Genomic DNA, 15299 nt, shown 5'->3' on the forward strand with positions numbered 1-15299 from the left:
ACCTTGTCCAAAACCAAGTTCATGATTTCCTTCCCTGCCTCCCCAGATGTCCCTTCATCTTCCCCTCATCCGTCTAATAGCCCACGCCTGAAACCTACATAAATAATTATGTAACTCATCTGTAATTATGTCCTCTTCCTCCCCCTTCACAGCCAGTAATGCATCAGCAAATGCAGTCAGTTCTACCTCCTAAATATAGCTTAAATTTAATCACATCTCTCAATATGCACAGACAACATTCTGCTCCAATCATTTTTGTGTGGACAACTCTATCAATAGCCTTTTTTTTTTTTTAAACCAGGAATGTACAAATGTCCTTATTCAAAAATACAAAATAAATTATCTGTAGGTATGGACAATGATAGCAGTAAACCATTCTATGTTGTCAACTGAAACCAGTAACTGATGGTTATAGTGATTTTCTTAAACATCAGCCAGCCTTTTCTTCAGTCATCTCCTTCAACTGACCTCTCTTAAAGTTATTGGTGAGGAACGCTGCCTTGAGCTTCCTTTCACATCTCATTCATGATGGTAAAGCACTATTCTAGGAATTAGGACATGCCACCTCCCATCCCACCTCCCATCCCACCCATTTCGCCCATTCCAGGATCCTTCTCTTCTTTTCTCTTCTTTAGGAATTTCTGTGACTACGACTTCTACTGTAGTTAACAGAGAGGCCACTCCAGCAGCATCCAGTAATGCACTTCTTACAACCTTAGCTGGATCGGTGATTCCTTTTTCCACCATATTCACAAAATCTCCAAGCATAGCATCATAACCAACTTCTGAAGAACTTTGCAAAATTTTCTCAACTTCAACACCTGCATTCTTAGCAATGGTCATTGCAGGAATTTTGGGTGTTTTAAAAATAATTTCTATACTAATTTTTTGATCTTCATTAGCTGGAGTTTTGAATCCAAGGCTGGAAGGCACTGAAGCAGGGCACAGCCCCTTCCCAAAACAATGCCTTCTTCAACAGCAGCTCACATAGCATTAAGGGCATCTGTAACTCTGTCTTTCTTTCCATTCACTTCAACGTCACTTGTCCCACCAACCTTTAGCACAGCAACACCATCTGAGAGTTTTGCCAGACGTTCATTCAGTTTTTCCTTTTCATATTCACTAGATGTAATATCTAACTGCTCGATGATTTCTTGAATATGCTTTTCAATTTGAGCCTTGTCACCTTTTCCTTTCAAGAGCATGGCATCATCTTTGGTCACAATGATCTCTCCAACTTTTCCTAAGTCATGAGGCTGAACATTTTCAAGATTTAGAGTTAGCCCTTCTTCTCCAAATACTGTACCACCAGTAGCAATAGCCATGTCTTTAAGCTGGTTCTTTCTATTGTCACCAAAACCTGGACCTTTGACTGCTACAACCTGAAGACCAACTTTCAGCCTATTCAAAACAAGTGTACTTAGAGCTTCTCCATCCACATCTTCAGCAATTATGACCAAGGGCTTATGGTGAGCATTGGCAATTTCAAGAGCAGGAACAATGGACTGGACACCAAAATTTTCTTTTCACTCAACAGAACATACGCATCTTGGAATTCACATTTCTGACCTTTTGATGTATTAATAAAGTATGCAGAGATATACCCTCTATCAAACTTCATGCCTTCAATAATTTCTAATTTTGTCATTCTGTGTTTTTCCATCCTTTACTGTGATAACGCACTTTCTTCCAACCTTTTTCATCGCATCAGAAATGACGTTGCCAATTTCTTTGTCTCCATTGGCAGGAATCGTAGTAACCTGGGCTATCTCTTCTGGGGTTGCCACAGGTTTAGACTGCTTCTTAAGTTCAGCAATTATAGATCAACAGCTAACATCACACCTCCCCTGATTTCCACTGGATTAGCACCTTTGCTAAGCTTCTCGAAGGCTTCCTTGGCGATAGAGCCAGTACAGTAGCAGTAGTGGTACCATCCCCACCCTCTTGTGTTATTGGCAACATCTTGAACAAGTTTAGCGCCAATATTTTTATATTTATCTTTTAAGTCAATGGACGTTGCAACAGTCACACCATCTTTTGTCACTCTGGGACTTCCCCAACTCTGTTCAATAATCACTGTCCTTGCCTTTGGCTCCATAGTAACGGCTACGGCATCAGCTAAAAGGTCTACACCTTGAAGCATTAAGGCTCGGGCATCCGCACCAAATTTTACATCTTTGGCATAAGCCCGAGTGAGATGAGAAGCCAGTGCCCTGGACACTGGCCTCATCTGGCGAAGGACTGAGGGTAATCGAAACGTTTCTGTGGGGCGGCAGCACGGCTTGCAGGCGACGAGACAGGCCGTCAGCGGTGAGTGAGGGACAGACTGCAGGGCACACACAGCAATGAGCCCGCGTCCCCTCCCTCCGCCTATCAATAGCCTTCTAACAAGTTTTTTTGCTTGTTTGCAAGTTTGTTGCCGTCCAATCCATCTTCTAAAATTATAAATCAGATCATGTCCCTTCTCCGCTTTAATTCAATTCAACCATTATTTATTTAGTATTTCCTTCCTTTGTGCTGGGGGCTGTAATATGAGATGGGAATTTTGTCACTGAACGAAACCTACAAAGCCCATGACTTTTTGGAACTTACATTCTGTGCTTTTCATTGTGTCCCCCCGACCCCGAAAATTCATATGTTGAAGCCTTATCCCCAGCCCCCCACCATATGACTGTATTGGAGATAGAGCCTTTAAGGATGTGATGAAGGTCCAATAAGTTTGTAAGGACTGAATCCTGACCAGACACAACCGGTGTCCTTATAAGAAGAGGAAGGGACTATAGAGCTCTCTCTCTACCATGTAGGGCACAGCAGGATGGTGGCTGTCTGGAAGCCAGGAAGAGAGCTCTCACCAGAATCTGACCATGCTGGTTCCCTGATCTCAGACTTTCAGCCTTCAGAACTGTGAGAAAATAAACTTCTGTTGTTTAAGCCATCCAGTCTATGGGATTTTGTTATGGCAGCCGGAATTGACTAATACAGCACTCATTACAATTTGTAACTATACATCTATTCTTTGTTCCCTTTTATCAGCTGTCTGTCCCATTATACCACCAGCTCCAAGAGGGAAGGGGCTGTGTTTACTTTTTAAACATTGTATGCCAAATATTAAGCATGTAATTTTAAGCATTACACGCTCAATGTTAAACATTGTATGCCCAATGTCACCTATGGCAGGCGCCTACCAAATAACGTCAAATGAACGAAATTGCATTAAATGTACATATAAAATTATGTTAAGTGATCATGTCCTGGTTTGCCCATGACAACATTGGTTCATGCCTGCTGGTCCAGTGTAACAGTTAGTGGTATCCTCTTTTACTCTCAAAAGTGTTCTGATTTGGATAATAAATTGTAATTTATTTATATATTTATTATTTATCTATATATGCCAAATTTATCAGGCACAACCTGATTTTAGAAACACTGAAACCCAAGATAAGCATCTGCCTTGAAATCACAGTATTACTAATATTTTCTCTCCCCTACACCATGATTTCTTTATAGGACTACCAATTCTAAGGCAGTGAAAATGACACATGCCGTCAAGACCCTCACTCACTGATGAGCAGCATTTGAAGTAGGCATAATGAATAAAGCCAGACACACTGCATTGATGGTGGCCAGCACTAAGCAAGGAGAGAGGTCCCGTTCATTAGACTATCCAAAACTAGAGAGAGAGCCCAGACACAGAGAGAGACAGGACCTTGGGGAGTAAATATCTCCTGGGGGTGTTACTGGGGGTGCTATCCTCAGGGCTGACTTTATGTGCAGGTAAGCCCGCTTGATGGAAAAACTTGTGTGTAGGGATAATTTCTGTAAACCGTCATTGGTAAGCACTGGGAAATTTTACTCATCAGGATCTTGCCTCTTGCATCGCTTTACAAAGTGAAGAGCATTTGCAATGGGAGTAGATGTCTCTTAATTCCCCTTCTGCAATTTCAGATTTGTGAGGAGGAGGATTTTTCAAAAGCAAACCACAACACTGGATGGTGATCATGATGAGACAGATGCTGATGCTGAAGAGGACGAGGGGGAGGAGGGAGAAGAGGAGGAAGAGAGGAGGAGGGGGAGGAGAGGGAGAGGAAGAGGAGGAGGAAGGGGAGGAGGAGGGGGAGGAGGAAGGGCAGGAGGAGTAGGAGGAGGGAGAGGAGGAAGAGAGGAGGAGGGGGAGGAGAGGGAGAGGAAGAGGAGGAGGAGGGGGAGGAGGAGGAGGGGGAGGAGGAAGGGCAGGAGGAGGGGGAGGAGGAGGGAGAGGAGGAAGAGGGGGAGGGGGAGGAGAGGGAGAAGAAGGGAAGGAGGAGGGGGAGGAAAGGGAGAAGGAGGGGGAGGAAGGGGAGGAGGAGGGGGAGGAGGAGGAGGAAGGGGAGGAGGAGGGGGAGGAGGAGGAGGAAGGGGAGGAGGAGGGGGAGGAGGAGGGAGAGGAGGAAGAGAGGGGGAGGGGAGGGAGGGGGAGGGGAGGAGGAGGGGGAGGAGGAGGAGGAAGGGGAGGAGGAGGGAGAGGAGGAAGAGAGGGGGAGGGGAGGGAGAGGAAGGGGAGAGGAGGGGGAGGAAGGGGAGGAGAAAGAGGAGGAGGGGCGGGAGAAGGAAGTGGGGGGCAGTCCCTGCTCAGTTTCTATCAGTCATTCTGAGGAGCTGATTCTGGCCTTGCCTGGTGGTCCCTTCCTGGAAAATTGGAAACACGATGTAATGGTGGCAAAGAAGTTACCTTCCAAGGGCACAACACAAAGCAGCAGGCAGACTCAATTAAAGAAAGACAAAATACAAAACAAAAAACGAATAAGAAAAGGAGTGAGAAACTGACTCTCTGGAGCTTTAACATCCATTGCTGGCTCCCAGGTTTTTTACACTTTTGCTCTTGCTTTTTTCCCCAAATCTGGAAATTATACATTGAGACATTACTATTATCTAATCCACAGCCTATAATCAAATTTCATTAATGGTCCCAATAATGGCCTTTATAGCTATTTTCCACCTCGGTCCTAACTTTTTAACAAGGTAACATTTTCTTCAGCTTGGATCTCAAACCCCTTTCTCAATTGTTACCTCTTCTGTGCAGTTTATTAATCTTACTTTGCTATGGCTCTCCCATTGAACACAATTAAAGAAACGTAAGTGTGAAGACCCTTCCAGAATAAAATTGTCCATGGGTCCTCTCCTTCTGCTCCCCACCATTTCTAGGTAATTGCTTCATCATGTACCTTTTTAATTGCTTTGTTCTTTAGGGATAAATTTTGCACTTATCTTTACTAACCGTAAAACTTACAACGTACTGTTAAGCTGTGTCTGTTCCACGGCTGCTTTGTAATTGCAGAGTCACTGCGTGGCTGGTGAGCTAAAGATAATGTGCTATGGCAAAGAAGCTTCCTCTCAATGCTTTCAGATACCTTCTGGCTACCCAGCATGGCAGAATAATTGGTTCTGGGCTGCCTGGGGCGCTAAGCTCCCCTTCCATATAGAGATCGCAAGCAGAGAAGACCCCGATCCCGGAGGTTTAGGCTTCATAGGCCCCAGGATGCTCAGATCTCAAGGGCCCTGGGAATTTCAGGCCCCACGGTCCCAGGAGGCCACGCCTAGTGGCACACACTCCAACAGAGCAGGGCTGGCTACAGCTGACCACCTAGAAAGACAATGTCAACTCCTCTCTCAAGGTCAAGTCCATATTTTCCCAGGGCCCTTGCACTTGGCCTGTGCCTGCAAGCAGTTTTCAAGGAATCCCTCTCCCTCCATTCTTTTTTTTTTTTTTCTCTTTTTGCGGTACGCGGGCCCCCCACCGCTGTGGCCTCTCCCGTTGCGGAGCACAGGCTCCGGACGCGCAGGCTCAGTGGCCATGGCTCACGGGCCCAGCCGCTCCGCGGCACACGGGATCCTCCCAGACCGGGGCACGAACCCACGTCCCCTGCATCGGCAGGCGGACTCTCAACCACTGCGCCACCAGGGAAGCCCTCCCTCCGTTCTTGGTCAAATAAAATCTCTAAACTCCTTGCCCCCTCAATCCCTCCTTTGAAATCTGTATTCTATCACCACCCCTTGACCCCAACTGTCCCCTCAAAGGCTTCTTCCACTTGCATCGGGATACCCTTTCTCCACTCATATTCTCACAGTACAGGGCTTTAGAGGCTTAGGCATCAGACAGAACCGTGTTCAAATCCCAGCTCCACCAAACTCTTTCTATGTGGGACCTGGGCAACTGACTCAACCTCTCTGAGCCTCAGTCTTCTCATCTGTAAAATGAGGATAATAATTCTAGCCTCTTGTGGTTCTCAGGACGAAATGACATACAGCATAAAACTCACCAGGATGTAAGCTCTAAGAGGGTACAATGTAGACAATTCTGTTCATCACTGTATGCCCAGCGCTCAGCACAGTGTCTAGTATTAAATAAACAAAAGCACCGAGCACAAAGTAAACAATGAATAAATGGTAGCTATTATCATGTGGTCATCTTACCATGACTAGTGCAATCCTGAAATGCTTCCCAGGACATCTGTGGTTTTCCACCAACTCAGCTCTTATTTTTCTAGTCAATTCTTCTCTGTAACTATGGGCACCACCCTGCCACCTGCCCCATTTCCTATGCCCATGCTCAATTCTAAAATCTCTTTCTAGTTCAGACTTCCATCTCTCTGGGCTCCTCCATCCTCGTACCTTCCGTGGGCACACAGAGGGCACCTGATCCCCTGTCTCACCTCCAGATCTTCTCTTTACCTTTAGTTCTGGCTTCTTGCTGAAGTCAAGATCTGGGTATTACATTTCTCCCCTAATGCCAAGTGCAGAACACAAGCAGCATAATAAATGTTCACTGTGTAAATAAATAAGACGGACAAATAATGCGAGCTTTCTGGTTATTTCCATTGTTATTTCTAATATCAAACTTGCCCCATTTTTCCCCACAAACCAACTCTCTACACCAAAGACCCCTTTCTTAGTCAATGGTACCCCCAAATCTCTCAGCATCTGGGCTTGAAATCTCAATGCCATCTTTGTCAAACTTTAATAACTCATTTATAAGGACCATGAATGGCTACATCTTGACCTCCAATGAGCACTCAGACCACTATTAGCATCTAACACAGCGCTAAGGGAACACATGGACAATGCCTTAGCAAAAGTTTTGAGTCGGGCTTCCCTGGTGGCTCAGTGGTTGAGAGTCCGCCTGCCGATGCAGGGGACATGGGTTCGTGTCCCGGTCCGGGAAGATCCCACATGCTGCAGAGCGGCTGGGCCTGTGAGCCATGGCCACTGAGCCTGCGCATCCGGAGCCTGTGCTCCGCAACGGGAGAGGCCACAACAGTGAGAGGCCCGCGTACCAAAAAAAAAAAAAGTTTTGAGTCACTGGGAAAATGCCCTTAGGAAGAACAAAAGCCCCCAACCTTGAAACCTGTGTCTCATGTCTTGAAATCCTTGGCCTCAGAAGACGGCATAGATGGAACAGTTATTCCATTGTACGGCTTGCAGCCTCCTGTGGGCTTTATTTACCCCATGACAGCAGCTGAAGGACAATGCCACGGCAGATCCCAGTTCACGAAAGAATGATACAAAACGGTGGCAGCCCACGACACCCTCCGCCCCAAGCCCCCCCCCCCCCCCCCCCCCCCACGAAGGACGTGTTGCTCTAAGCTTGCGGGTTATTCTGAACTCTAGCTCCAGCTGGCTTGGACCAACCATAACATTTAGAAGCAACAGACTAAAATCCAATTTAAGGTGTTTAATTTTCTCTGTCTCCAGGGACGGGGGGTGGGTCAGAGAATCTGCATGTAGGCTTTCTATGAGATGTTGCTTCTGGGGGTCTCCTGAGACCTTTCCAGTTGAGCGAGCACACTGGTGCCCACACCCCTTCTCGTCCTTTTCACGTCTCTGTCACTGTGCTGGCAGAGACTAGTCGATGTACCTAAAATCATGGTATCCAGTGTTCTTAATTAGCGTCCTTGTTCTCACCCAAGGCTGGGTGATGTCAGCAATGAGCTTACTCAGCCTTCTAAGCCCTCTGGGGAGAACCGTGTGGTCCCTCGGGCGCTTCAGTATCCTGCAGGGTTAACAAGCACACATACATTTGCTTGGGCCTCTTTCACTAGTAATTCTAGCAAAGTCTCTAGCCCTTTAACCCTAGATATATTTTGTAAAAGTTTCAAATAATGGCGATGCCTGTTCTGGGCAGTTGCTATATCCCCTACTTTGCTTTCTCTTCCTCCTCTGTGTCTCTGGCTCCCTGAACCCAGGTTTCTGACCTCCTGTTACCAGCTCTTCTCATTTGGCAGTTCCTCAATCTACCTCCTTTCTGACACTCTGGACTCTGGCTTTCAGCTCAGCTCTTGTCTCTGTCACCCCCTCCAGTTTTGATGTCTGCTGCGACCTCAGGTGAAGACATTGCGTGGTACTGTCTGAACCAGGCCCCGTCTCCCATGAGGGATTTGGGCTGAATCCTCCAGCACTGAAACAGTACTGTGGTCCTTTTCCAAAGCGATGCTGACCCAGGTTAGCTCCTGAAATTAAACTTTATGCCATGGACAATTTTAAACCCTGAAGGCAGAGGTGGATGGGCATCGTGACACAGTGATAAGGTATGAACCTTGAAACCACTCAGGCTGGTTCTTATCTTGAGTGATTTGGGGAGGCATTTTATCCTATTACTTCCAGCTTCCTGACTTACAAAATGGGGATAACAACACGGGCCTCATGGGACTTACATAAAAATTAACAAGATAATATAAACAAAGTGATAGGTCAAGAGCATCCAATAAATGGAAGTTCCTCCACTCGTTATTGTTATGATTAATAATATTATCATCATCTTCCAGACTTGTGGCCTAATACCGCTACCAACTGTGGAGCATGTATCTGCTTTATGAAATAATAATCTTCTGTTGCCCAAGAGTTGATGTCACTAAACCAACTCTTAGACATTTCAGACCTAGAAAGGCCAATGTTAGAAACCAAGGAAATGTCTGTCTGGACTCTCCCAGTAATAGGTCATCCACCATAAGTTCACCTTTTCCTTTTACTTAAGTCATTGATAAAAATGTTGGACAAGCCAGGATGAGCAAAGAGCCCACCGAAGGCCACCCGCTGGATTGCCAATGACCACTCTTTTTCTCCATCTGACTGCCCTACCTTGTCTGTCACTGGCCCTCTGTTTTAGCCCCATGTTACAGACCCCTAGTTCCCAGCCTTAGAGTTCAGCCACAGTCATGCTCTTTCTCAGCTGTCACTTTGCACGTGTCACCTCAACTCTCTGGAACACCTGTCTTCCTCTTCCCACCTGAATAACACACCTTCATTGCTTAGGCCCAGCCTAAATGCTGCCTCCTTTGTGAAGCCTCAGCCAGCTCCCAGGGGTAGAGGGGTCACTCCCTCTTGGATGCTACTGTAAAGCACACAGCATCTTTCATCCTTGCCATTTTGGTCCATAGCACTGGGTTATGCCTTACTTAGTGCTTCAATCCGAATTATATTCACAATGATGAATTCTCATCCAGGAAGTACTTTCTGGAATAAATGTCATTAAGGGACTTTAATTCTCTTGGTCAATTTTCTATATAATGTAATTAAAATATATTTCCTTTTATGCTAATTTTCGAATTTTATTTTACTAGACTTATGTTCATGGGGTTAATACTTTTTTGCATTGATTTTACAACTAAGATATGACTTATCTATCAGCAATTTTTAAATCTACATCTTTTTTACAATTATGGCCTCCATCACAGAGTTTTCTTTTGTGGTCATGATTTCAACCAAGTTTAGTTTTCCTGAATCAAATTTTGCAGATGTAAATTATATTACTATTCATTTCTTCAATCAATTTTTTAGCTTTTAAAATTTTTACTGTGTTCATTTTTGTTTGTTGCTTTAGTTCGTGTTGATGATCTTTACTACTACTCATAATTTGGAAAAAGAATAATAGTTTGCATTTTTTGTTTTAGTTTTTTTTTTTAGAACTCTCACAAGAAATAGTGTCAGCAGTTTCTCTGAGTTGTATACTTACTACAGTCGCCATTGGTAGATCAAAAAACACAGAAGTCCTTAAAGTCACAATGGAGGAAGGGATCAAAATATCCTGTTTAAGCTCATGACATTTTCTATAATCTGTTAGATTAGTATTGATACTTAGAAGATGGGGAGGTGGTTGTCTCTCCCACTAGACTGAGGGCCACTCAAAGACAGGGTCTATGTCATTCACCTCCAGTTTCCCAGCACCTGGCAAGAATGAATGAATGAATACACACATAAATGAACCCACAAGGAGATCATGAGAAATCTGATCTGATTTCTTACTGAAAGCCACTACACTATGCCTATCTATATAAGGCATAATGGTTTCTGAAGCCACTCTTCCTGGGTTGAAATCTCAGCTTTACCATTTTCTTTTAACATCTTTATTGGAGTATAATTGCTTTCAATGGTGTGTCAGTTTCTGCTGTATAACAGAGTGAATCAGCTATACATATACATATATCCCCATATCTCCTCTCTCTTGCTTCTCCCTCCCACCCTCCCTATCCCACCCCTCTAGGTGGACACAAAGCACCGAGCTGATCTCCCTGTGCTATGCAGCTGCTTCCGACTAGCTAGCTATTTACATTTGGTAGTGTATATATGTCCTACTATTTTCCTAGGGCAAGTTATATCACTTCTCTGTGCTTCAGTATACCCTCCTGGAAGTGGGGGTAATAAAAGATTCTACATTACAAGGTTGCTGCAAGGATTAAGGGAGTTAATACATGTAAAGCACTTAGGACAGTAGCTCACATATAATTACTGCTACACTACTATTAACTATTAGTATTTTGGTCATAAATCTCATCTCTTTCTAGTAATACCGAGGGGTGGTCATGTTCATGTCCTATTATAGGGAGCTCACGATTCCATTAGGCATCCCTTCCTTTTTATGATTCTAATATTTGTTTCTCATATTGAATTGATAACTACATCCATTACAGCTTCCACCCCACTGTTCATGGCTCTAACTTTCTGAGATATATAGAATAAAATTCTCTTACACTTGACTGGTCTTCAAATTTGAAACCTGTTCATTGAGCACATACTAGGTTCCAAGCATCAGTGTGAAAATTAAGTAGCCATAAATCTTGACATTAAGTATTTTAAAGTCTAGATAGGAAGGAAGTGGGAAAGGTGATATTTCTGTCTCTCACAGATCTTCTCTTCCTTTGAATCCAAGATCTCCATGATACACAGTTGGCAAACCAGAATCGAACTTACAAACTTAATATAACTTACAAACATTTTTAAGTTTGAACTTACAAACAATATAAAGGCTACATAATTAAAATTGTGTGATATTAGCATATGAATACACTCACAGATTAATGGAGCTAGAGTAGAAAATCCAGAAACAGACCCAAATATGTACGGCAATTTAGTCTATGATAAAGGTAGTACTGCAAACCAGTGAGGAAAAGATGTAATTTTAAATAGAAGGTGTTAGGATAACTGGATGGCCATATAGAAAAATAAGACATTGGGTCCATTCCTCACACCATACATCAGGATCAATTCTGAATGAGTCAGAGATTAAAATGTAAAAAATACAACCCTACAAGTATTAGAAAACAACATAGGTGAATTTTTCTTTACCCTTATAGTGGGTAAACTTTACTCTGTCTAAACTCTGGAAGCAAGAAGGAAAAAGACTTTTGCTTACATTAAAACAAACAAACAAACAAACAAAAACTTGCATGGCAAAAAAACACCAGAAGAAAAATTAAAAGACAAGTAACAAAAAACAAGTAACACACTGAGAGAAAATATTTGCAATGTATATGATAGGTAAAGTATTACCATCCCTAATGTGTAAAGAGACTCTAAAAATAAAGATTAACGATCCTGCAGGAAAATGGGCCAAAGATATGAAAAGCCCATGGAAAAAAGAAATGCAAATGGTCTTAATCATGTGAAAAGCTGTTCAGCCTAGGTCTTAATAAGCGAAATGCAAATTAAAACTACTCTGAAAGCCACTTCTCATCTGTCAGATTGGCAACACCCCAAATATTCCACAACATACTTTGTTGGTTGACTGTGAGGAAACAGGCACCTTCATCATTCCTGGTGGGAAAAATACTACCCCTCTGCAAGGATATTTGATGATGTCTAGCAAAATTACACATGCATTTGCCCTTTGACCTCACAATTTCACTTTTAGGAACCTATTCAAACAATAGTCCAGAAAAATATGAAAAACTGTATGCACAAGACAATTCATTGTAGAACTGTGCCCTCAACAAGAAACTGGTAGAATAAACCATGGAATGTGCATTCATTGGAATACCATGCAGCTATGTAAAAACAATAAGGAGTACCCCTATGTACTATTACAGTCTTCAGAAAAAAATTTATATAATAAAATAGTGAAAAGTGTGCATAGCATACTACCATTTATCTAAGAAAGAGGAGGTGTAAATATATACATATTCCCTTTTATTTTTTTAAAGTGTAAAGTAAAGCAAAATGTTTATGTTAGAGGTAGCAATGAAACAGGATAAAGAGACAGCAAGACATTAAGTACCTTGTGATAAAAGTACACGCGTACTGCCTATGAAACATTCTTGCTACAAAATCGAACCTACATCTCTAGGTCTAACTAGCAATGTAGAAGAAATATATGGAACAGAAGGACATGTTAGATGACATCAGGGGAAAGCAATCAGGAAAATCTAGACTGTGGGAGTCTCCACAGGACAAATAACCTGATGTCTTTAAAAATAAATTACAAGGGGCTTCCCTGGTGGCGCAGTGGTTGGGAGTCTGCCTGCCGATGCAGGGGACGCGGGTTCGTGCCCCGGTTCAGGAAGATCCCACGTGCCGCAGAGCCTGCGCCATGGGCCTGTGAGCCATGGCCGCTGAGCCTGCGCGTCCGGAGCCTGTGCTCCGCAACGGGAGAGGCCACAACAGTGAGAGGCCCGCGTAACACAAAAAAACAAACAAACAAAAAAAAACCAAACAAACAAAAAAATAAATTACAAGGAGAAAAAAGAGATGGAGAAAGAAATCCAGCAGATTAATAGAGACTTGCAAGATATATTAATCAACTGGATCTTGATTCAAGAAACAATTGTAAAACAAAGTAAAAAAATGTTATGAGAGAATTGGGGGAAATTTGAACACTGATTGAATATTTGATGGTATTAAGGAATTCTTTTCAGTACTTTTAGGACGGAAATAGTATTGTGATCATGTTTCTTTTAAAAAGTTCTTCTCTATTTTAGATGCATAATGAAAATTTTTTTGATGATATAATGTCTGAGATTTGCTTCAAAATAACTGGAGTTGGGGAGGATTGGGTAAGGACAGAGATTAAAACCAAATTGTCCATGAGTTGATAAAGTTGATACTGGGTGATGGATGCAAGGGGATTTATTATACTATTCTCTCTATTTTTGGATATGTTTGAAGTTGTTCATAATAAAGAAGTTTTTAAAAAAATCCTATTTATGATAAAATCTTTGGGATATGGAGTACAATATCCTAGATATTATATTACATGTTTTAGAGGACATTTGTACCTAAACTCTAAGGTTCTAAATTCCCTTCCTATATGAGGGACCACATCATGTGTAATACTTGGGCCCATGGAACCTGAAAGGGTCCCTGACCCCTGGCAACTAAGCATGGGCCTATAATCTAGGTTTAGCCAACTGTATGCTCTAATGCAGTACTTTGAATTTTGGTGACTGTCACCAAGCCCCAAGCAATGGGACTTGCTTATAGTAGGACTACAATACTCCTTACAAATTAAAGCGTGCTTAAAAAAATAAAGCACTAGATGAAACGTATGGTTGTATATTTATGCAACATATACATCTACATGTATAATAATGATAGATATGATCATGTTTAGTATAGAGCACTTTATAGATTACAGAGTACTTAAATTGATTTCTTGTTAACTTTGTTGCTAAAATGATGATTTTAATAATAAGATAATAAACCATAGAATGAATTAACTTTTTTGGCCAATATAAACATTTTAAATTGTATAACACTATTAGGGTAATAATATCTGGCTTGCCTATAGCACTTGATTGCTGTGTACATTAAACAGGATAACTGTAGGGAAAGAGCTTTGAAAATACAGATGTCAAGAAGCTTACTGCCTATGTTTTCTTCTAGGAGTTTTATGATTTCAGGTCTTACGCTCAGGTCTTTAATCCATTTTGAGTTAATTTTTGTGTATGGTGTTAGATAATGGTCCAGTTTCATTATTTTGCATATGGCTGTCCAGTTTTTCCAATACTATTTATTGAAGAGATCATCTTTTCTCTGTTGTATATTCTTGGCTCATTAGTTGTAAATTAATTGACCATTTATGCATGAGTTTATTTCTGGGATCTCTATTCTGTTCCATTGATCTATGTGTCTGATTTTATGCCAATACCATACTGTTTTGATTTACAATTTTTCTTAAGTGCTATTTTGGTTGCATTTCACATAACGTAATATGTAGTATATTTGCTATCATTCAGTTCAAAATATTTTCAAATTTCTAGTATAATTTCTTCTTTGACCTATGAGTTATTCAGAAATGTTTCACAATTTCCAAAAATATGGCTTCTGCCTATACTTTTTAGTTATGGATTTTTAATTTAATTCCATCGTGGTCGGATAACATGTTTTATGTGATGTTACTCCCTTGAAATTGTTCAATTTTGTAGTTGTTAGATGCAGTGTTATATATATGTCCATTTGATTCAAACTATTAATTATGTTGGTCTATCAATTACTGGGAAAATTTATTAAAATCCTCAACTACATTAGTGGTGATGTTGATGTCTCCTTGAAATTCTATCCATTTTTACTTCATATAAATTAAAGCTGTGCAATTAGGCACATAAAAACTTACAACTGTTATATATTCCTGATGGGCTTAACATATTATCATCTTGTAGAAATCTTCCTTATTTATCCTAAAGTATTTTGTAATGGTATTTCTTCTAATATTAACATAACTACAGCAACTTTCTTTTGATTGGTATTTACCTGTTATGATTTCTTCCATTCGTTTATATCTTAACTTTTCTATATTACTATATTTCAGGTTTATATTGATAAAGAGCCTACAGATATTTTTTAAAATCTAGTCTAAAAATGTTAGTCTTTTAATTTGGCCCATGTAAATTTACCATATTTACTGATATATTTGGATTTATTTCTACCATTTTATATGTTTTTTTCTTGTATCACCTGTTTTATTTCTCTTTCTTACCATTTTCATATTTCATTTTTCCCCTCTACTACTTTGGAAGTTATACTTTTTTTTTTTTTTTTTTTTTTTTTTGCGGTAC

The 15299-nt window shown here is 41.4% G+C and overlaps 1 protein-coding gene and 1 pseudogene across 2 annotated transcripts in view; both read right to left on the reverse strand.

Moving 5' to 3' along the window:
- Positions 1 to 15299, reverse strand: part of GALNT18 (polypeptide N-acetylgalactosaminyltransferase 18) — a 359182-nt gene that overhangs the window by 93389 nt on the left and 250494 nt on the right. The window lies entirely within an intron of this gene.
- LOC309825619 (60 kDa heat shock protein, mitochondrial-like) lies at positions 477 to 9145 on the reverse strand (annotated as a pseudogene). The gene is made up of 2 exons: positions 9112 to 9145; positions 477 to 2262 (listed from the first exon to the last, which is right to left on the reverse strand). The product of its transcript is annotated as a 60 kDa heat shock protein, mitochondrial-like (transcript).

Source organism: Grampus griseus (assembly GCF_964374135.1).
Source record: "Grampus griseus genome assembly, chromosome: 8".
In the NCBI taxonomy this organism is placed as follows: Eukaryota; Metazoa; Chordata; class Mammalia; order Artiodactyla; family Delphinidae; genus Grampus; species Grampus griseus.